Source organism: Lepus europaeus, chromosome 23, assembly GCF_033115175.1.
Source record: "Lepus europaeus isolate LE1 chromosome 23, mLepTim1.pri, whole genome shotgun sequence".
NCBI classification, from domain to species: domain Eukaryota; kingdom Metazoa; phylum Chordata; class Mammalia; order Lagomorpha; family Leporidae; genus Lepus; species Lepus europaeus.
Window position 1 is genome coordinate 5,829,489 of NC_084849.1, and position 22,822 is coordinate 5,852,310.

The 22,822-nt window shown below is 54.5% G+C and overlaps 1 protein-coding gene across 5 annotated transcripts in view; it reads left to right on the forward strand.

Annotated features, from left to right (window-relative positions):
• PITPNM2 (phosphatidylinositol transfer protein membrane associated 2) overlaps nucleotides 1–22,822 on the forward strand; it is a 159,156-nt gene that overhangs the window by 20,483 nt on the left and 115,851 nt on the right. For all 5 annotated transcript variants that reach the window (XM_062181974.1, XM_062181975.1, XM_062181977.1 and 2 more), the window contains exon 2: nucleotides 17,951–18,044. The gene's annotated coding sequence lies outside the window, so the exon portion shown is untranslated. The remainder of the gene's footprint in view (nucleotides 1–17,950; nucleotides 18,045–22,822) is intronic.

Consider the following 22,822-nt stretch of genomic DNA (forward strand, 5'->3'; position numbering starts at 1 on the left):
CAGGATAAGCACCTGGCTCCTGGCTTCGGATCAGCGCGGTGCGCCGGCGGCCATTGGAGGGTGAACCAATGGCAAAGGAAGACCTTTCTCTCTGTCTCTCTCTCTCTCACTGTCCACTCTGCTTGTCAAAAAAGATAAATAAATAAACAAAAAACAAAAAGAAAGAAAGGCAGAGTTAAGAGAGGCAGAGGCAGAGAGAGGTCTTCCATCTACTGGTTCACTCCCCAAATGGCCACAAAAGCCGGAGCTGCACCGATCTGAAGCCAGGAGCCAGGAGCTTCTTGCAGGTCTCCCACGTGGGTGCAGGGGCCCAAGGACTTGGGCCATCTTCTACTGCTTTCCCAGGCCATAGCGGAGAGCTGGTTTGGAAGTGGAGTGGCCAGGACTCAAACCAGTGCCCATATGGGATGCCAGCACTGCAGACCAGGGCTTTAACCCACTGTGCCACAGTGCCAGCCCCCTGCCTGTCTTTCAGTCACCAGAGAGCACCAGGGATAATTCAGCCTTTGAGGAATGGCTGGGCGATTCAGCTGATGGAGGCTTACACAACACAGGTGAGGTTCTGGGGTCATGAATAGGGAGGCCACAGATGGCTGCATCTGCCAGATGTTCTCAGGCTGAGCCCGGCGGGCCCTACTTTCTGACAGTTCCCCCTCCCCCTACTTCCTTTCTGACAAGGCTTCCCTCCCCCCACTTCCTTTCTGATGACTGTCCCCTCCCCTCACTTCTCCAGGCTGCTCCCTTCCTTTCCTAACAACAAGCTCCTCCCTATTTCCTTCCTGACAACAAGCTCCTCCCCCTACTTCCTGCAAGCTCCTCCCCCACTTCCTTTATGACAACAAGTTCCTCCTTACTTCCTTTCTTTTTTTATTTCATTTTATTTTTTTAAGACAAGAACCTTTTTATTTATTTATTTTTTTGACAGGCAGAGTGAATAGTGAGAGAGACAGAAAGGTCTTCCTTTTTGCCGTTGGTTTACCCTCCAATGGCTGCTGCGGCCGGCGCACTGCGGTTGGCACATTGCGCTAATCTGAAGCCAGGAGCCAGGTGCTTCTCCTGGTCTCCCATGCGGGTGCAGGGCCGAAGGACTGGGGCCATCCTCCACCGCACTCCCGGGCCACAGCAAAGAGCTGGACTGGAAGAGGGGCAACCGGGATAGAATCCGGCACCCCAACCGGGACTAGAACCCTGTGTGCCGGCGCCGCAAGGTGGAGGATTAGCCTATTGAGCCACGGCGCCGGCCTAAGAACCTTTTTTTAAAAATACGATTTATTTATGTATTTGAAAGTCAGAATTAAAGAGAGGAGAGACAGAGAGGGAGAAAGAGGTCTTCCATCCAGTGGTTCATCCCCCAATTGGCTGCAAAGGCCAGAGCTGTGCTGATCTGAAACCAGGAGCCAAGAGCTTCTTCTGGGTCTCCCACGTGGGTGCAGGGGCCCAAGGACTTGGGCCATCTTCTGCTGCTATCCCAGGCCACAGAAAAGAGCTCCTACTTCTGTCTACTTTCCCCTCCTTCTGCTTCCTTTCTGATCGCTCTCCCCTCCCCTTATTATTATTATTTTTTTGTCTTAAAGATTTATTTTATTTCCTTGAAAGTCAGACTTACAGAGAGAAGACAGAGAGACAGAGGGAGAGGTCTTCCATCTGTTGGTTCATTCCCAAAGTGGCTGTAACAGCTGGGGCTGCGCCGGTCTGAAGCCAGGAGCCAGGAGCTTCCTTTGGTTCTCCCACATGGGTGCAGAGGCCCAAGCACTTGGGCCATCCTTTGCTGCTTTGCCAGGCATATCAGCAGGGAGCTGGATGGGAAGTGGAGCAGCCAGGACTTGAACCGGCACCCATATGGGATGCAGGCACTGCAGATGGCAGCTTCACCAGCTGTGCCATAGCACCGGTCCTTCCCTTCCTTTCTGACAAGCCCCGCCTCCACTTCCTTTTTGGTGGCTCTGCTCTCTGCCTTCTTCCTTTCCGAATGCTTTTCCTCCCTCTACTTCCCCTCTGATCACTCTCCCTCCCCTTGCTTCCTTTTCTTTTCTTTCCTCAGTGTGGTTTTGCACAAACACCCAGAGTGTTAGTGTAATTCTAGGGCTAACATCCTTGGGTTCTGACAATTTTTGCTTGAGGCTCGGTGTTCTTGACCTGCTGGTTGGCCCACTTCTCCAAAGTCCAGGTTGCTGTCAGCCTGCTTGACAGGCTGGGTCAGGGCCAGGAGTAAGGCAAGCATCAAAGAGGCTAATGAAGTAAGAGTTCCCAAGCCAGTCTACGGATCAACTCCCTGGAGAATCTGGTTGGCTTTTTTCTTTCTTATTTCTGAGGCAGAAAACAGAGAGAGAGAGAGAGAGAGAGAGAGAGAGAGAGAGAGAGAGAGACTCCCATCCTCTGTTCATTCCCCAAGGCTGGATCAGGCAGACATCAGAAGCTGGGAACTCCATCCAGGGTGTCCCTCCTGGGTGGCAGGGACCCACTTGCTGCCTCCCAGAGTCTGCATTAGCAGGAAGCGAGGAGGCTACAGTTGGAAACAGAGTCAGAATTTAAGTACAGGACCTCCCACATGGGATGCAGGTATCCTGCCTGGCATCTTAAGAACCAGGCCAGACGCCTGTCCCTGATGGTTTTTCAGGTCTACTTTCTGGCTTTTTGGGATCCCATCAGGATGGGTTTTATAGAATTAGAAGTCTGCAGTGTGGGTCCAAAAAAGGTATCTTAGAATTGTTTGGGCCATTCATTATTTTCTTTGCATTCTGCTATTGGAAAAGAAACATTAAATGTTGTTGTTTCTTAAGATTTATTTATTTATTTGTTCGAAAGGCAGAGTTACAGAGAGAGAGGTCTTCCATCTGCTGGTTCACTCCTCCAATGTGTGCAACAGCTGGAGCTGGCCTGGTCCAGTCAGGAGCCTGGAGCTTCATCCAAGTCTCCCACAAGGGTACAGGGGCCCAAGGACATGGGCCATCTTCTGATGCTTTTCTAGGCACATCAGCAGGAGCTGGATCAGAAGTGGAGAGGCTGGACATGAACCAGCACCCATATGGGATGCTGGCACTACAGATGATGACTTTACCTGCTAGGCCACAATGGTGGCCCCCAATTGTTGGAATTTTTAAAAATGTACAATAGTTATCACAATTTACATTTTATTTATTTATTTGAAAGCCAGAGAGAGAAAGACAGAAATATCTTCCGTCTGCTGATTCACTCCCCAAATGGTAGGGGCTGGATCAAGCCAGAGCCGGGAACCAGAAATTCCATCCTGGTCTCCCACCAAGGGGGAAGGGACCCAGCACTTGAGCCATCATCTGCTGCTTTCCAAGCCCACTAGCAAAAAATTCAATGGGAAGAGATTGGAACTTTAATCCAGGAAGCTTGGATATGAGGTGCCGGGACCCCAAGCCACGGCTTATCTTGTTACACTATAATGCCTGCCCCTAAAATTAAAAACAAACAAAAAGCCTCCTGTTAAATTTTTACCATTGACCCAATTACTCTGCCAGTGTAATTGGCACATTTACCAAATCCGCTTTTTGTATTTAGATGTCAGTCAGTTCCTGTTCCCACTGATCTCTTCCTTCCCCACCAATTCAGGACTCTCAGTATTCTAGTATTCTAGAAACACTGTGTTTCAGATGCTTTCTCTACTATAGCTCGATCTTTCATTAAAAAAAAAAAATTACAAAACATTCAAAAAGTTGTACATGACATTGCACCAGGTTCCAAGGATAAGTCAGATGCCCCCCTGGATTTGTGGAACCCAGCAATTACAGCTAAGTAGTAAAGAATGCAGCACAGATCCTGTGTGATCTCTAGAAAGTTGTTTGGAGGAGTAACGCATTGCTCCTGTACCAGTTGAAGGGGGTTGGTCTACAGACAGACAGGAGGCCTCTCCCACCCTGTGTTATCTCTGCTTTCCGAGATACAGGGCTGTTTGCTGGTGGCGTGTGTGTGTGTGTGTGTGCGCGCACGCATGTCCTGTTTCAGAAAGATTCTATGCAAATGTGAATGTGTGTTGCAACAGTCTTACTGTCTGGCATCTGCTTTTTTTTTTTTTTAAACTTACCATCCTTAAGTGCTGGAGAAAGTCCTCGTGGTTCATGTGGAGTCGCCTGGCTCTTCTCACGCAGGACTTGGGCTTCTGCCAACGGGGGGACCCTCAGGTGTTAAAGCAGTTCCATGATGGTGCTGTAGAAGATGACAAGTAAGCAGCCCTGCAGGGATTCCCTGCCTCGTTGGTTTTCATGCAAATAGGTCCTCTCCTGTCCATGGAATAAATTTCCAGAGGCAGAACTGCTGGGCCAAGGGCTGTTCTTTAGTCTCCATTGGTATTGCCACATTGCTCTCCGAAAAGACAGTGCCAATCTGCACTCCCACTTGCAATATGTGAGTACGAGGCCATGGTTTTTAACCTCAAATCCCCAGGCAAGGAAGAGCTTCTAAGTAAAATGAAAACCTGGAGAGCACTCCTCTGCGCAAGAGCCTTTTCTGCCGAGAGCAGGCTCTGCGGAGGCCTGGCGTCAACAGAAACGCCTGTGGCCGTCAGCCGCCTGCCTGAGCGTGACAGAGCAAGGGGCCGCAGGTTGTGGATTCTGGATTCCCTCAGTCAGGTTGTGGTCTAGAAGGTTCCTTCCTGGTGGGGGAGGGGGAAGGGTCAGCAGCTGCCTTGCCCCTCCTTGGTCCGTCTGTCACGGAGTGTCTGAGAGGCACCAGGTTCTTTCTGGCTCCCAGTGGCCTGAGCTGACCTGTGTGTGGGGAACACACATGGGCCCTGGAGAGCCTCAGGGGGCTTGGATCTCACAGAACTGTCATATTAAAACATTTTCTTCCAAGTAAGGCATTACTTCTAAAGAGCTGCCATTCACAGTAGATGACCAGGGACAAAGTAGGCAGGGAGCAGGACTGGGGAGTTATCATTTCTTTTTTTATTTTTATTTTTTTTATTTGACAGACAGTGAGAGAGAGAGAGAAAGGTCTTCCTTCCGTTGGTTCACCCCCTAAATGGCCATATGGCCAGAGCTACATCGAATCAAAGCCAGGAGCCAGGTTCTTCCTCCTGGTCTCCTATGCAGGTGCAGGGACCCAAGCACTTGGGCCATCCTCCACTGCCCTCCTGGGCCACAGCAGAGAGCTGGACTGGAAGAGGAGTAACTGGGACTAGAACCCTGCTCCCATATGGGATGTCGGCGCTGCAGGCTGAGGATTAACCAAGTGAGCCATGGTGCCGGTGGGGAGTTATTATTTAATAATGGGCACAAAGTCCCTTTTGGGAAGATGAGGAAGTCCTGCAGGGTGCTGTGAATGTCCGTGCTGTGCTGTGCGGATTTAGCCACACACACCCCGCACGGCTGTGATTTACCACAGCCCCCATAGTTGATCTACAGGATGCTGTAGAGTAAGGATCGCCCCTGAGGGTCCAGAGAAGGAGTGCGGCATCTTGAACAGCTTGTTATTCTTTTTTTGTTTGTTTTAAAAAGCTTTATGTATTTGAAAGTCAGAGTTACAGAGAGAGAAGTGAGAGAGAGAGAGACAGAGAGATCTTCATCTGCTGGTTCACTCCCCAGATGGCTGCAACAGCCAGGGTTGGGCTCCAAGCCAAAGCCAGGAGCCAAGAGCTTCTTCCAGATCTCTCATGTGGGTTCAGGGACCCAAGCACTTGGGCTGTCATCTGCTGCTTTCCCAGGCCATTAACAGGGAGTTGGATCGAAGTGGAGCAGCCGGAGCATGAACCAGCGCCCCTATGGAATGCCAGCATTGCAGGTGGCAGCTTTACCCACCGTGCCACCACACCAGCCCCCAGCTTGTTAATCTTGTTGCACCTTGAACTGCTGAGAGCTTGGCCAGGCCTAGTGCTGACCCCTCTTCCTGGGGCGTGGGAGCTGTGGGGAGACGGTGGGTGGGGAGCCAGAGAAGGGGCCTAGGCTGGATCCACAGCAGCTGTGTGGTCTGAGAGCCCATTCTCTTGGCTGGGGCTGGCCTCCTGTTCCCTGCCCCAAGACACTGCGTCTACTCCAGAGTATTTCATTTCTCCTGCTTTACACATTTTTATTTTTTTATTTATTTTTATTTTTATTTTTTAGTGGGAGGTAAAATAGCAAGGTTTATTAGGGAAGGGACATCCGTAAGGACGGATGGGCACCTCTCCAGACAGAGCCTGAGAGACTGTGGCGGGGGGGGGGGGGGGGGAGAAGGAGCGAGGTTACATGTTGAGTGGAGAGATTACACCAGAGAGACAGAGGGCTGAGCGCACAGTGCTTTACACGTTTTTAAATAATTATTTTTAAAATAAGGGAGAGCACGTTCCTATCCACTGGTTCACTCCCCATATGCCCACCATGGCCAGGGCTGGGCAAGGCCAAAGCTGCGAACCAGGAGCTCACTCCAGGTCTCCCATACAAATGACAGAAATCCAATTACTTGAACCATCACTGCTATCTCCCAGGGTCTGCACTAGCGAGGTAGAATTGTGGACCAGAGTTGGGAGTTGAATCCAGGCACTCCGACGTGGGGTGCAGGCATCGTAACCGGCATCTTAACCGCTAGGCCTGCTGCTGGCTGTGCCGGAGCACCCCATCTCCCTCCAGGCCTGAGAGCACTTTTGCAAACCCAGCATTTTCCTCTCCCATCCAGAAGCTGGGGGAACAGATGTCTGTTTAGGACTGCGCCGCAGCTCAGAGCCAGTGCTCAGGCGGACACTTCTGTGGGGCTGCGGGGTCTGCCTGACCAGGAGGAGCTCCACGGAGATGCAACTCGGGCTCGGCAAGGCCATCAGCTCCCAGACGGGCTGGTGTTTCAGCAGAGACGGTGTCATCGGGGTTATAATTATCCTCGCGAGAGGCAGCTGCTAACCCCGGTGCTGTTGGAGGGTGTAGCCGTGAGCTGGCTGTCGCTTTGGCCTCGGGCCGCCTCTGATGGTGAAGGAGCCTCCTGCCACGAGGAGCCAAGGGCTCGACTTCTTCACCATCCTGTCTCCGTCAGTGAAGTCTCAGGGCCTCAGGCTGCTGCAGAGAGAGGAGCCCTAGTCTGGAAGAAGACCAGTGACCCTCCGTGGGCTACCATGCCTGGTAGACGACACAGCTACCTAGAGCCTTGTCCTCACCTCACAACCAAGAGATTCGGGGGCAAACTGCTCTCCTAAGCTTGCATAGCCCAGCAGAGCCAACACTGACTCTCTCTCAAAAATATATTTATTTATTTATTTATTTTCATTTTATTTGAAAGAGAAAAATCTTCCATCCCCTGGTTGACTCTCCAGATGCCCACAATGACTGGGGCTGGGCTACACCAGACTGAAACCAGGAGCTGGGAACTCCAGGAGCCACCTACTGGAGCCGTCACCTGCTGCCGGTCAGGCTACACGTTAGCAGGATACTGGAATTGGGAGCGGAGCCAAGACTCAAACCCAAGCACTGTGATAGGGCATGCGGGAGTCTCAGGAAACATCTTCACCGGTGTACCACCCTTACCCTGGCACTGGCTCTTGAACATAGGATGGGTACAGGCCCAGAATGCCCTGTGTTGGGACGTTTGAATTCGCAGAGAACTGAAATGTACGAATTCCCATTGGACAGGAGCGATGCCAGGCCTTCCCTGCAGGCACCCCCAGCTCTCATGGAGCAGACCCAGCCGTCCTTGCCAACACCTGGGATGAGCGGCCCTCGACTCAGTCGTCAAGGTGGTAACACGACTTAGCACAGTCACAGGGCACGCAACTGCCGTGGTGACACAGCCTCCTGACGTGGGCGGCAAATGCAGGCTTCTCATTAAGGAAATTGCTACTTCTGAGCAGGGTCCGGTGGAACTTTTTCCCTCTTACTAAAATTAAGAAAATAATAATAAAACAAGCCACCCTACACAAACTAAAAAAGAAGAAAAGGAAGAAATGTTTATTGTCAACCCGGGGAGGGGGGTGGAAATCTCTGTGTTCAGCCTGGAATTAAAACTCAGTGGCGTCTCACGATGAACGGAGCAGGGGAGGTTAGGCTGAGGTTAGGGTCACCATCCTCCACCCTCCTGGAGTTGTGGCACCCAGTCCCGGTCCCTCCTTCCTGAGTGTGACAATGTGGGTAGAAGCCAGTGAACTGAGCTGTGTTTGCCTCTGAGAGTTCCTGGCCGTCCCCTGAGATCACGGGAGAAATCCCCCAGGCAGCTGTGGAATCAGAGCTGTCTTGCTGTGAGGAGCCTTGTTGGTGGCACTTGAGCACTAAAGAGCCCTTGATAAAGGGAAGTTAGACCGTAATTATCAGTCCTGAGCCCAGATAGGTCAGGGGGTGGTCACTGGAGAGCCTTGCTGCTGACCTGCAGGCGGTTGAGGCTGACCGTGGGCGTGGGCCACAGACACTGCAGTGGAAGATGGCCTCTTGGGTTCCCCGTGGTGGGCGATGTGACACCATTTCCAGTCCCTGCAGCCCGGCCCCCACCATGCTCAGGCGCAGTGTTCGTGGAAGGGCCATGTGTTGACAATACTTACCGCATCCAGTAGCCAGATGGTCCAAACAACCCATCGCTGGTGCGGTATGTAAATATTTTCCATCATTATTGTGGCGCTGCCGTGTTGACACTAACAAGGAGCCAGCAACAGGAGCCAGTCAGGCCACAGACAGGGCTGCAAAGCTGTCCTTGTGTCCTGGAGGCGCTTTGGGGCCAAGCTTGGTGTCCCCGACTGCCTCCTGTCCAGACATCGAAGCCCTCACACAGCGACCACGCAGACGTGTCCCCCTCCCCAACACAGCACCTGTCCCTCACTGTGAACCAGTGTTTTCTGTTGTCGGCAAGAGCTCTCTGGCCCAGCTTATTTCCCTCTTTGCCTTGCCTACTAGGGAGCATAAGGCTAAGACTGTTACTTTCTTTTCAGATTTTCCTCTGTTGGGAGTCTTGGTGTAGATTTTTCTCCTTTGTGTTTGGTTTCTTTCTTTGTTCATCTTGTGTTTGGGGGGAAGTGTAGTGAACTCGCGTTGCAAGGTTTTGGGAAGGAGATAGAGTGGGCTAGTGTCGAAGAACGGGGCAGGGTCCCATCAAGTACTTGGTATGCGATCACGGGTGCAGAGCTGGTCTGTGTCCATTCCCCGAGTGACCACAGGCCAGTCGTTCCTCTCCTGGGTCAAGTGGTGTCAGTTTGGTGAGTGGGTTAGTTTGGTTAAGCAAGGCCAGTAGACTCACCCTCACCCTTGTTGTAGTCGAATTGGATGCTCTGTGGGTGACGTGCAGGCGCTGAATCAAGGACTGGGGATCCTTTCAGGTGTAGCTGTGCCGTCTCCATCTGTGCAGTCAGTTGGCTGATGAGCCTGGAGAGGAAGAGCACACAGAGGGGCCGAGCTGGGATGGTGGTCCTACCTCTGCTGGCAGAGCCAGTCCAGTGACCTCGCCTGCACTGCAGGGCGTACACGTGTGGTTTCAGAAGAGGAGTTTTTTTTTTTTTTTTTTTTTTTTTGACAGGCAGAGTGGACAGTGAGAGAGAGAGATAGAGAGAAAGGTCTTCCTTTGCCGTTGGTTCACCCTCCAATGGCCGCCGTGGTAGGCGCGCTGCGGCTGGCGCACCGCGCTGATCCGATGGCAGGAGCCAGGTGCTTCTCCTGGTCTCCCATGGGGTGCAGGGCCCAAGCACTTGGGCCATCCTCCACTGCACTCCCTGGCCACAGCAGAGAGCTGGCCTGGAAGAGGGGCAACCGGGACAGGATTGGTGCCCCCACCAGGACTAGAACCCAGTGTGCCGGCGCCGCAAGGCGGAGGATTAGCCTATTGAGCCACGGTGCCGGCCAGAAGAGGAGTTTTGATCGGGCCAGGCTCTGCCACAGTGAAATGGGGTGGAATGGTGGGAAGATGTACACGGAGCACAGAGTGGGGACCAGGGATCCAATGAGACCCAAGTGAGGATCTTAGTCAGTGTTCTGCCCTGTAACCCCAGCACAGGCCCCTGGGCTGTGTGTTTGCATCAAAACCATCACATCATGGAATGTTGGAGCCGGATGGAGAGGCCTTTTAGACATCACCTAGGCAGACCTTGCTGGGCACATGGGGAAACCGAGGTCCCAAGTCGGCCGGCTGGAACTCTGGGGGCATCTTATTCCCCACCAGGGACCCCATCAACGTCTCTCCAGTGTGCGAATCCCTGCTCTGTACTGGGTGATGGAGAACCACGTGGCTGAGTGACAGCCGGAGTTGATGGGTGGACGGCTTGGCGGCTCCGCTGGGTGGCTGGAGCCGTTCCCGGGCCTCCCGGCAGCTGTCTGAGACAGCACAGGCTTCGTTTCAGCAGTCGCCCCAGAGGGATAGCAGCGGTGGAAAATTAGTCTCTTCCCAGGGCTCATTTACACGCTAACTTCTCCCAGTGACTCATATGTGAGAGTGCAAAAGGTCTTCCTAAGTCTCACATTAGAAATTGAAATTTCTGCAAACCCATTAGAGAGCTCGGCCACTGTCAGTTACCTGTTGCTGTAGGCAGAGCTTCCTCTATTTATTGGCTCCTGCAGTGGCAATTTGGGCCCGGCTCAGTGGGGATAGCTCATCTCTGCTCCTCTGGTGTCAGCTGGGACAACTTGACTTGGGGCGGGGGATCCATTTCCATGATGGCCCCATGCCCGGGTGCTGGGCTCTGCCGGCGGGGCCATTGGCTCCCTCCACATCGCCCTTCCCTGTGGCTCGGGGACCCCCAGGCAGTTGACTTCTTGCATGGCTGCTGCTTCTCCCGGAGCACAGAACCGTCCAGGCCACTGCCACCATTTCCTCCTCTTCCTTCTTTTTCTCAATTTATCTTCTTTTTTTAAAGATTTGTTTATTTGAAGGACTCTGTGTGTGTGTGTGAGAGAGAGAGAGAGAGAGAGAGATATCTTCCATCCACTGCTTCACTCCCCAAATGTCTGTAATAACCAGAGCTGAGCCAGGCCAAAGCCGGGAGCCGGGAACTCTGTCTGGGTCTCCCATGTTGGGGGCAGAACCCGAGCACTTACGTGCCTTCCCAGGTGCGTAAGCAGGCAGCTGGACCAGAAGCAGAGCAGACAGGACTGGAACTGGTACTCTGAGATGGGATGCTGATATTGCAAGTGGCTGCTTAACCCACTGTTCCACATCAGCTCTCAATTCATTTTTTATTGTGGTAAAAGATAAAATTGATCAGTTTACCCTTTTTTAAGTATATAGCATTAAGTACATTCACATTATCATGCCACCGTGACTACCATGTTTCCATAGAACTCTTTTCATGCTGAAAAATAGAAATGTGTTCCCACTAACTACTAATTACCTTTTATCCCTCCCCTACCATTTTTTTTAAACATTGTTTATTTATTTGAAAGGCAGAGTTACAGAGAGAGATGGAGAGACAGAAAGAGATCTTCCATCCGCTGGTTCACTCCCCAAATGGCCACAATAGCCAGGGCTGGACCAGGCCGAAGCCAGGAGCCAGGAGCTTCTTTCAGGTCTCCCATGTGGGTGCAGGGGCACCAGCACCTGGGCTACCTTCCACTGCTTTTCCAGGCACATTAGCAGGGAGCCCGATCAGAAGTGGAGCAGCTGGGACTCAAACCAGCACCCAGATGGAGTACAGACAGTGGCTTAGCCCGTCACACCACAACACTGGCCCCTGACCCCTACCCGTCTGCTTTCTGTCTCTGCTAATGTCACTACCCTGGGTACTCTCACAAATGGGGTCACATGGCGTTTGTCCTTTGGAGGCTGGGGTCATGCGGCATTTGTCCTTTGGAGGCTGGCTTATTTAACATGGGGGAGCGTCCTCAGAGTTCGTCCACGTGGTAAAGAGCACGTCGGTTCCTCCCCTTCCTTTTGAGGCTCAGTCATTCCATGGTGTGATGGGCCCCACTTTGTCTCCATCCATGCATCCGTGGGTCCCCGGGTGGCTCCCAGCTGTCAGCTGTTGTGAACACGGCCGTGAACTCTGCTGAACAGATGTCTGTCTGCATCTCTGCGTTCAGCTCTCAACCTGGCAAAGTGTCGCTTCCACCCCATTCCGTTGCTTGAAACTGGACCCCACCCCAGGTTGGACTCAAAGGGAAGGGGACACCACAAGAGGGTGGTTCCTCAAAGGCCACCCAAAGTCACAGTCCACTGCACGAGTCCTAAAGCCGACTCGCCCACGCACACCCGCAGGAGGCCTGGCTTGCTCGCTGATGCCTCTGCGCTGCCCAGGTTCCTGTGCCCAGGCGTCCTCAGACGAGGCCCTGTTGGAGCCGGTCGAGCCAGACCCCAGCTGTTCCCTCCTGGGAGAAGGCAGCCGCGCTCGCCCTGTGTTTTGTGTTGCTGATGGCTGTGCCTCTTATTACATAATCTGCCATTCTGCGCCGCACCAGGCCCCGGTTCCTTGTCAAAAGTCTCTAAAAGCCAGCTGCATCCGCTCCAGGCAACCGGGGGCGCTGCCCCTCCCTCATAGTATTAGTCACTCTGTACTTAGCTAAATTTGACTTTTTATCATCCAAATGATATTTTTGTGGGCATGGGACTTTACATAATGCTACCAACTGCTGCAGGCTAAGAATACTCCCTTTTGGGGTGTGTGTGTGTGTGTGTGTGTGGTGGTTTTTTTTTTTTTTTTCCCCATGAACTTGTGCCTGCTCAAGGCAGCATTGTTCAGTTGCTTTCTCCTGCTCTTCCGGTCTCTGCCTTTGCAGAGGGGAATCACTCCTAACAGCTTTCTAATGGACCTGCTAATGCTCCGGTCCTCACTGGGGGCTCCCCACTTTGAAGGGCTCTGAGGGCTTCCCCACTGCCTCCCGCAGTCTGGGCCTGAGAAGGAGAAAGTTCGCTCTGCAGAGGAGAGTGTTCGTAGAGGCAGAGGAAGATCCAGAGATCAGAAATGCGCCAACCTGCTCAAGGCGTGGGGCCCGAGGCGCAGGTCCTTGCGCTCGGCCTGGCAGGCAGGGGGCTCAGAGCTGTTCTTGGGCAGTGGGAGGACGGTGGGAGGTGAGAGGATGAAGACCTGGCCGCCGGAGGGCCTGGAGCAGCACGCGGGGAGGTGGCTGTGCAGCTCGGCCGTCCTGGCTTTCCAGAGCCTCCCCTGCTCACAGGTGCCGTACGCTAGGCGCCTCCCCGGGTCTTGGTGTGTGGAGGGGCCCACCTCCGTTTTCCCAGTGAGGAACCAGAGAATCAGCTTGGCGGTGATGACAGCAGCAAGGCTTGAGCACTTACTGTATTCCAGGCTTGGCGCTAAGCACTCGCTGGTGTTAACTCGTGGGCACTTTGCTGCAGTCCTAGGGGTCGGAACTAGCATCAGGTCTTTTGTACAAGAGGAGACAGAGGCCCAGCGAGGGTCAGTGGCTCATTGGAGGCCTTGGAACCAGGATGTGACAGAGCCTGATGTTAGACCACAGCTGCCTACAGGCCTTCTCAGCTGCTCGTCTCTGTGGCCTCTTTGAGGCTAAGTGGCTTCCTAGAGCCGTGTGACCACTGACAGTGACACAGGACTCTGGCTGTGGCCTGTGCCCTTTCCCTACCATCTCTAGGCTGATTCTGGTCTGATCTAGCTGCCAGGTCCCTCCCAGGGAAGCTACCTTAAATCATTCAATCAACTTTTGTTTATTAGAGAGACAGAGATCTAACTGCTGGTTCACTCCCCATGTCTGTCACAGCCTGACTGGCCCAGGCCAGAGCTGGGAGCTGGGCACTTCATCTGGGTCCCCACATGGGTGTCAGAGACCGCAGTACTTGAGCCATCACCTGCTGCCTCCAGGGTGTGCATTCACAGGAAGTTGGAGCTGACAGTGGGGCTGGGACTTGAACTGGGCACTTTGATTTGGGATACAGGCTTCCATGGTAGTGTCTTTTATAAATATATTTATTTGTTTATTTGAAAGGCAGAGTTACAGAGAGGCAGAGAGAGAGAGAGAGAGAGAGGTCTCCCATCCACTGGTTCACTGCCCAAATGGCTTCAGGGCCAGAGCTGTGCTGACCTGAAGACAAGGAGCCAGGAGTTTCTTCCGGGTCTCCCACGCAGGCGCACAGGCCCGAGGACTTGGGCCATCTTCTACTGCTTTCCCAGGCTCATTAGCAGAGAGCTGGATCGGAAGTGGAGCAGCTGGGACTAGAACCAGCGCCCATATGGGATGCCAGCACTGCAGGTAGTGGCTTTACCTGCTATGCCACGGCGCCGGCCCCTCCTGATAGTGCCTTAACTGCTGTGCCACACGCCTGTCTCTAAGCTCCATTGCAGATGAAAGGCCTCTGGAAGGAGTAGCCAGAAACTGGGCAGAGGAACTGGCTGCTGAGTCCCAGGGACGGGAGAGAACCTCACTTCTACCGCAGGCCTGTTTTATCCTTTGAGCTTTGGCAGTTTCAAAATGCAGATGTTTTACTTGATTTAAATTGAGCGTCATTGTTTTGTGAATTTTAATCTTACTTATTTGAAAGGCAGAGAGAGCAGGGCAGAGACAAAAATCTGTCATCTACTCGTTCATTCCCCAAATGCCAGTCACAGCTGCGGCTGGGCTAGGCTGAAGCCAGGAAGTCAGTCCAGGAGTCCCCTGTGCGTGTCAGGGGCACAGCTATCACCTGCCGCCCCCTGGGGTGTGCCTAAGCAGGAAGCTGTCATCGGGAGTAGAGCCTGGCCTTGAACCCAGGCATTTCCATGTGGGTTATGGACGTCCCTAGTGGCTTTTCAACAAGTGATAATATTTTATTTGAAAATTAGAAACTCCCAAGTGTATACCCAAACGAACTGAAAAAAGCCCATGCAAACACACAGAACCATTCACAACAGCAAAAAGGCAGAGAGAGTCCCGACGTCTGTCAGCGGATGATGGATAAACAAAGTGTGCCCGTGCATACAATGGACTCTTGGTTAGTCATACAAATAAATGAAGTTCTGATAACAGCTGCCCTGTGGAGAAACCTTGAAAACATGATGCTGTGACAGCAACTAGACACAAAAGGACACAGTGCGTGCTTCCCTTTATACAAAGTGTCCAGAAGAACTGAACCCACAGGGACAGGAAGCAGATCAGTGGTTGCCAGGTGTTGGGAGGAGAGCAGGCGGCGGCTGAGAGGTGTGTTTGTAGGAGGGGGTTACTGCTGGTTTGTATAGTTTCTTTCTTTTTTTTATGGAATTTTTTAAAAAAGATTTACTTATTTATTTGAAAGGCAGAGTTACAGAGAGAGAGAGAAAGATCTTCCCTCTGCTGTTTCCCTCCCCACATGGCCACAACAGCCAGGGCTGGGGCCAGGCCAAAGCTAGGAGCCAGGAGCTTCTTTCAGGTCTTCCACATGGGTGGCAGAGACTCAAGGACTTGAGCCATCTTTCCTTGCTTTCCCAGGTGCGTTAGCAGGGAGCTGGATCGGAAGTGGAACAGCCGGGACTCAAACCAGTGCCCATATGGCGCTGCAGGCAGTAGCTTAACCTGCTGCAAGGTTTCTTTTGGGGTGAAGAAAATGCCTGGAACTGAATACTGGGGAAGGCTGCACAAGCTTGTAAATAGAGGAATAACCATTACGCTTTAACAGGGTGGGCCTTACGACATGTAATTATATCTCAGCTTTTAAAAACTTCCACATGGAGTCCACGGCCTGGGCCTGCTTGCTCTGGCGCCACCTGCCATATGTACTGGTCCCTCTGCCCATTCTTCAGCCACCTGTCTCGGTCTCCATGTCGACGGGGATGGAGACAACAGTGTTTGGCTGCGGCAGCACCACCCCCTCGTTTGGAATTTAGGCTTCCCAGCAGGGCCAGCTCGAGACACGCGGACGTCTGGGCAGGCTCGTAACTTGGCGCCCCATCCAACCGGTGTTCTTTAAGTGTTTGTTTGACATTTATTTGGTGGGGATGAGGAGAGACTGATATTCTATTAATAGAAAGCACATAGAGAAACAGATTCTCTTGCTAATTCTCTTCCATTGCCTGAAACAGGCACGGGCATCTGAGATTTTTAGGAAAGCACTTTCGACTTGGTGCCGTTTTCGTTTGTTTTTCTTTCTCCTTTCCCCCCACCGAGGTTCTCTAAATCGCTCGAGAGGCGCATTGAGGACTTGGATTTGGCACTCAAAGGTGTGAAGTGCTCTCTCTTGATCCCCATGTGCTTCTCGGGCTCCTGAACCCCCTCAGCTCCCAGACCACCTGAGCGTCGTCGGATCTCAGCAGGGGACTCCCAGCTCTTGGGTTCTTCCTCTCCCCCGAGGCAGTGGCTGAGCCACTTTTCACCCTTTGTGTGAGAGGTCACTGGAGGGAAGTTGAGCTTCTACTTCCTACCTCTTGCCCTGAGGTCTGTTCCCCAGGTAGCCGCCTGCTGGTCCCGTCCCCTCCGTCCCCTCCGTCCCCTCCGTCCCCTGACTCACTTTCTGGACTTCAAATGCTTTGGGAAGGAACATAGCCCCCACCCTCCAGTGCCCGTCCTTTGTCGCTCTCTCCTGGCCGGTGCCCATCTGACCCTTCAGGGTGTGAGTCAGCACTGACCTTCTGTCTCACAGAGAGGTGTCCAACTAAGGAGGGGCCCTCGCTACCCAGTCTGGCTCACTGTTGGCTGGGTGTTACCATGGCAAACCCTCACCCTCTCCATGGGTTTCCTTGCCTTGAGAATGGAGCGTTGTTGCAGTGAGGGCCACACAGAGGCAGGCAAGCTGTGGCGTTTGCCGCCGTGTAGAGGAGACAGGCCGGACACCCCGGGGCCTGGGGACCGTAGCCACTCGGCAGAGGGAAACCTGGTACCTCCTGTTCTGGGGTCAAGCGTGCAGGAGGATGTGTCCTGCAGCCCTGGAGACAAGGGCAGGGCAGGTCAGCCAGGAAACCCTGGCCTCCGAAGGCCAGCCCCCAAGAGGAGGCAGCACCCTCCAGCCAGGCTTCCCTGGGAGTGTGGGTGCGGCAGCGTGGGGTGGCGTGTGAAGAGCGGCGCTGCTTGCCGCCACACCTCCCACTGCCGTGCACAGCCAGCTCTCTTTGCACCTCCAGTCTCCTTCCTCCCCCCTCTGACTTGCTGCCTCTTTGCACCTCCAGTCCCTTCCCTCCCTCCTCTGACTTGTGCCTGTGCGGCTCACTGGCAGTTGATCACTTGGTTGCCCTGGGCCATTATCACGTTCCGGTCTGGTTTTACTTTTGCCTCTGTTGAGTCTGCTTGCCCCTTGCGTGCATAGCTGCTGTCCTAGGAGCCCCAGTACCTGGCTTTACCCCTTGAAGTAGGACATCAGTTCTGGAACAGTCCAAGCTTCTTATAGTGTGCAGGCAGCTGCGTCCTCGTCGCCAGCCCCAAAGGCCTTCTTGGCTGTGCCTGCTCTCTGGGCCTAGGGACAAGGTCTTATCAATGGGTTGGGTGAGCAAGGATGCATCTTGTGCTAGTGATGTGGGCCTGGGTGAGCCCTGGGTCCCTCTGGCTGGGTGGTGGCTTCAGGGGTCCCTATGAATATTCTGTCATCCCAAGGCAGATTAGATTTAGGAATCCCTACAAATCTATTTCTCTGTCTTATTTGTTATGTTTTGTGCAAGCCACTGGCCTCTGGGTACTTGGACCCACATGGTCCGCTGGAGGGGCTTGCTGGGAAGGTAGGCCACGCCCCTGCCCTGGGCGTCAGACAGCTCTCAGCTTTCAAATAAGAGCTCTCAGGCGAGTGTCTCCCACTCTGCTGCCTGCTTTGTTGCCTGTAGTTGAATTTTCCAGTCTCCCCGCTGCAAGCTGAAGTCATCCCAGCCCAAGGGAACTCATGGTGAGAGAGCCCGGGTTTGAGGCGGAGAGTGCCCGCTGTGTGTTGTGGGGTCAGCTTCCTGAGCATTTGCTAAGCGGAGGGGCCCTGGGCGACATTGAGGTGCATCTGTCGCCAGTTCCGAGTCAGGAACTTCTCCAGTGCACCGGGGACCTGGTTCCCTTGTAAACGGGAGACCCCTTCATCCAGATGTCCCGTTTGACCTCTTGGTCCATGGGGCTTCCTGGTCTCTGGCATAGCTCAGGGTGACCCCTGGCTTTGCTGATTCCTGGTCGGCTGCTGTGGCGCGATCAGCATCCTGACCTCACCTCCTTTCTCGTTGGGCTGCTCTCTGCAGGATGCTGGCACAGTTCCCGACACCCTTCTGTGAGCCTGGTGATCTGTTTCTCCTTCCGGGACGGGGTCGCTGACGGAGCCTCTCAGAGCTGCAGGTAAGACTGCCCAGCTGCGTGTGGCACTGGCCTCCAGAACTGGGGCCTCGCAGGCCGCCTTGGCCTTTGGGGTTAGGGGTGCGAGGTACTATGGCTGTCTCCTGCCTTTAAAAACCTGACTTCACTTGAGTAATGCGGGGAGATTGTCTATTGATGATGCTTCCTGCAGCGATTGACTTACCTCCCCAAATAGGAAGCTCTGTGGCTTCCCATTCCGGGTTCTCCCGTTCACGGGGCACCGGGGGGCTTTTTGCTGTTTGTTCTGTGTTCAGCCTGGCCCTCCCCACCCCCAGAGTGCGAGGCAGGACAGACAGGGGTTTGCCTGTGAAGACACGGTTCCTTCTGGCTGCTCTCCAGCCCTGGCTGCGGGCAGAGGCTGGGCCGTGGCCTCTCCTTGTTGCCCACGGTCCACAGACAGTGGCCCAGAAACTGGAGGCCTGTGTTGCCAAAGGCCCTGCTCCCCGGGTGCACTCCTCCCGCCAGGAGAAGCTGAGGCTCTGCAGGTCGGCGGTGGTATCAGGACCAGAGAGCAGCTCCACGTGCTTGCTGTTCTCTTGCTTCCGCCCACCCGGGGGCAGGAGCCCTGCGGCCTCCTGGTTTCTAGTCCAGCTTGTTTCTTGTGCTTGCGTCTCAGCCACAAGCCCGTGCCCCGTCGCCTTGTTTTCTTGCCAAGACTTTGCTGGGGAAAAGGAGTGAAGTGACCCCTGCTCCTCCTGCCTTGAGCTCCAGGGACCCGTCTTCCGCTTCTCCCAGGTGCTCGGAGACAGCTGATTGAGCTCTGGGGATGGAGGATGGATGTTCCCTCCGGGGAGGTTTCCTGTCCCAGGCCCTGCTGTGCGGGGCGTGGGCTGTAGCTCTGTCTCTGCCGAGCCCCTGTATGGTGACTGTTGGGATATCCTTGGCCACGGGGAAGCCGCAGCTCTGAGACGGCCCAGGGCAGTGTGAGGTCCCACAGCCAGTTTGTGGGGGGATGGGGTTGGCACTGAGTTGTAGACCCAGAAGCACGTGACCTGGTTTTCCAGATTCAGCCTGTGACTCTCAGGGCTCCAGGTTCTGGTCCTGGCCCAACCTTGCCTCTCTAGCTTTGGCGCCTGGCGAGCCCCCTCCCTTCTGCAGGCCCCCTCTCCCCATAAAGAAACAGGGCAGGGCATCCCAGGGCCTCTAGCCCCAACTCACAGCGATGCTCCCCTCCTGTCTGTCTCTAGGCTGGCGCTGTGGGCTGTTTTCTACTCTAATTGCTAGTTCTTTGCGCTTGCCATGAAAAGGCCTCCAAGTGCTAAGGAGAGTGCTAGGTTGTGTTTTTTTGCTTTGTTTTAACTCACTTCCCAAGGTGTTTTGGAAGCTGAGAGGCGGCGTGGGGGAGGGTTGGCATGGTGGCGCTCAGCACTGTTCCTCAAGTGGTCACTTGGGCCCTGTGGGGTCAGAGCCCCATGGTGGTCCCGTGTGGTGGTGGGGCCAGGGCTGAGCTTGTCTGCGCACCAGACCTGAGCACTGATGGTGCTGGCCTTGCTCCGGGAGCCCTGCCCGGTGGAGCCTCTGCTCGCTGCTTCCATTCTTACAGGAAGGGAGCGACTCTTTCCTTCTGAGCAGCTGTGTCCAGAGCTTTATGGAGACCACAGCCTCACACCATGTCCTCAGGATCCCTCTGCCTCACTTCCTTACCCAGCACTTATTTATGGAGCCCTCAGTGTGTCCCACGCGCCATTCGTGGGTTCATACCCTGGTGCGCGGTCTGTGCTGTGCACACGCTGTCCCACCAGCGTCCTGAATTCCCCTCCCAGCCCTGCTGTCAGGCCCCCGATTTCAAGCACCTCCTCTCCCTAGTGCCGGTGCCCAGCCTCATCCAATCAGCCCCTCATCACGGTGACTGCCCTGCCCCCAACAGGATCCTGGGCACTGTTTGCCCTGAAGTCTCTGGGCAAGTGTCAGTGTCTGCCATCAGCCCGCGAACGCTGTGTGGGGAGTCTTGCCTTTGTAGCCCCACTGCTTCCCAGGACTGGCGAGCCAGCACCACTGTATCCGGTGCTCCCCTGTCCCCCACCCCAGACCCCGAGTGGGGACGTCAGGGCCGCCTCCTGCACATGCGTCTGAGCACCCCGGCAGTTTGTGGCCGCAGTAGGCGTAGAGGCCCCGAGCCCTGGGCAGTGAGAGTTGTGAGACAGCTGAGAACCTGAGCCCTTCTCCCCGCCACAGGAGGCTGGGGGCTGAAGGGGCCCAGGGAGCAGCATTTATTTTTAGGGGAGCTTCTTGTTGCACAGGAGCCATTTCCTTCCAGAAGGTGGGGGGTGGCTGGGGTCATGTTCCCCAGCTCAGCCTGCCCAGAGGCAGGGGCGTCCACAGACAGGGTCTGCCTCTGGGATGGGGTCCCACATCAGGGAACCACTTGCCCTCAGCACTCACCTCCTGGAGGGGGTGGTTGCCATTCTGAACAAGGAAGCAGCGTCCAGCACAGCCACAGCTACCGATTTTAGTGACCTTTGGGTGGGCACTCAGTGGGGAGGGTCCCCAGGGCCCAGGTAGTAGCTTCCTTCCGGGCTCCCCGTGGCCCACGCAGGGAGGAGTTTGCTTCCTGCCATTGTGTCTGTGACAGCCCCAGGAAGGTCCCTGTCTCCGAGGAGGAAGAGAGCTGATGACTTGGGCAGGACCTCAGACCACAGCAGCAGCTGACGCAGACTTTCCATGGCTCTGGGCCCACGTCCTCATGCCAGTCTCCCCACCTGCCCTCTGACCCCTTGGAGGAAGGCTGGACCCAGCGGCTAAAGCGCTTCACCCGTAGCAGCTGAATCCCCAGGGTGTGTGTCCTGTTCCTCCTCTTGGGCAGCCCCAGCCCCACGTGGGAAACTTGGCCATCACATTCCACTGGGGTTAGGTCTGTTAGACGCTGCAGCCTAGAGCAGAGGGAGACGGAGTGGAAGGAGAGGGTTACCCAGCGCCAGCTGTGAGTGAAGCTGTGCCCTTTGGTTGTGAGGGCAGGGAGCTTGTCCTGGGCTCTGCTGTCCCCACAGTGCAGGGGAGAGAGACGGGCAGGCTCTGAGGACGCAGGCCATGCCAGGCCTCTGTGGACTTCTCCCATCTTTGGTTGTGAGGGCAGGGAGCTTGTCCTGGGCTCTGCTGTCCCCACAGTGCAGGGGAGAGAGACGGGCAGGCTCTGAGGACGCAGGCCATGCCAGGCCTCTGTGGACTTCTCCCATCTTTGGTTGTGAGGGCAGGGAGCTTGTCCTGGGCTCTGCTGTCCCCACAGTGCAGGGGAGAGAGACGGGCAGGCTCTGAGGACGCAGGCCATGCCAGGCCTCTGTGGACTTCTCCCATCTACCATGGATGTTTGCCATGGCACTTTGACCTACATCCAGTGCTGCCTGAGGATTGCAGACTCTTCCCATCTCTCCCTGCTCCCTGGCCCCTCCCCCTGTGCTCCTGCCCCATTGAGGTCCGGCCTATTCAGCCCCCCCTCAAAACTCTAGCGACCCACTCTGCGTCTGCCCAAGGATGTCCTTTAATCCCAACCAGGTGACAGAAGTGCGTTTCTCTCGTCTGTGTTTCGGGCCGTGGCAGTCATTCATCTGTTGAGGTTTGCCTAGGCGAACCTTGGTACGAGAGACAGGCACAAGTGTGCTCCAGGCTGGGGAGGGGCGCGGGGAGGGGAGTTGGCCTAGCCCATGTGGGGTCATGTGGGGTGGGGGTGCTACACCGAGTCAACCATAATAGTTGAGGCTCGGGGTTCCTCCAGAGCACAGCCTGTGTACTCAGCCGGGAAGCCCCATCTTACCCTTTTCTCCTTTGTTTTCTTCCCATTTTTAAATTGTTCATTTATTTTTATCTACTTGAAAGGCAGAGTGACAGAGAAATCTTCCGTCTGCTGGTTCACTCCCCAAATGCCAGCAACAGCCAGGGCTTAGCTAGGCCAAACCCAGGAGCCAGGAGCATCATCCAGGTCTCCCTCGTTGGGTGGCTGGCAGGGACTCGAGTACTTGGGCCATCTACTGCTGCTTTCCCAAGTACATCAGGAGGAAGCTGGATTGGAAGAGCAGCCGGGACTCGAACCTGTTCTCTGATGCGGGACGTGGGAGTCCAAGTGCGGGTCTAACGCCCTGGGCCACAGTACTTGCCCCCTTTCCTCCGTTTCCGATGAAGAGCCCCTGCTTTGGTTTGTTTCCTGCACTTTGGCGTCGAGGAGTCCGTGCTTATTTCCTCGTCTTACCTAGCATGGAGACACCTGGAGATACCTGCTTGTGAGCCAGCCCCTCATTTTTCTTGGCGATAAGGTGCAGTCAGCAGGAGCTTTCTGGATCTGAGTCCTGTGTCATTTCCTAGCTTTGTTTCTTCCCACACTTCCTGAGACAGGAACTCTGCCTTAGACAATTGCTTTTATTCCGAGAGACAGGGTCCAGGGCTTGGAATTCTCAAAGGGACCCCCAAGATGATGCCATGCAGACGAGGGGGTCGTTTAGCTGGGGACCGTTCATTTTAGCAGCACAGTCAACTCTGCAGCAGATAACATTTATTCGTTCAATACGTATTTAGGGAGCGCCTACTATTCTAAGAGCTGAGGATAAAGATGCATGAGACAGTAAACATTCTGGCCTGTGTAGTGGAGGCAGACAAAATAATAAAGGGATGGGCGGTAAAATATGCAAGTGCAGACATCCCTCGTATCCTCCAGGGACACCAGGATCTGTCGGTGTTCAAGTCCCATTGCAAAGTGGTGTAGCATGTGCACATGACCTACGCGCATCCCCTGGTGGCCTTTGATTCAGCCCTAGGCTGCTTATGACAACTAA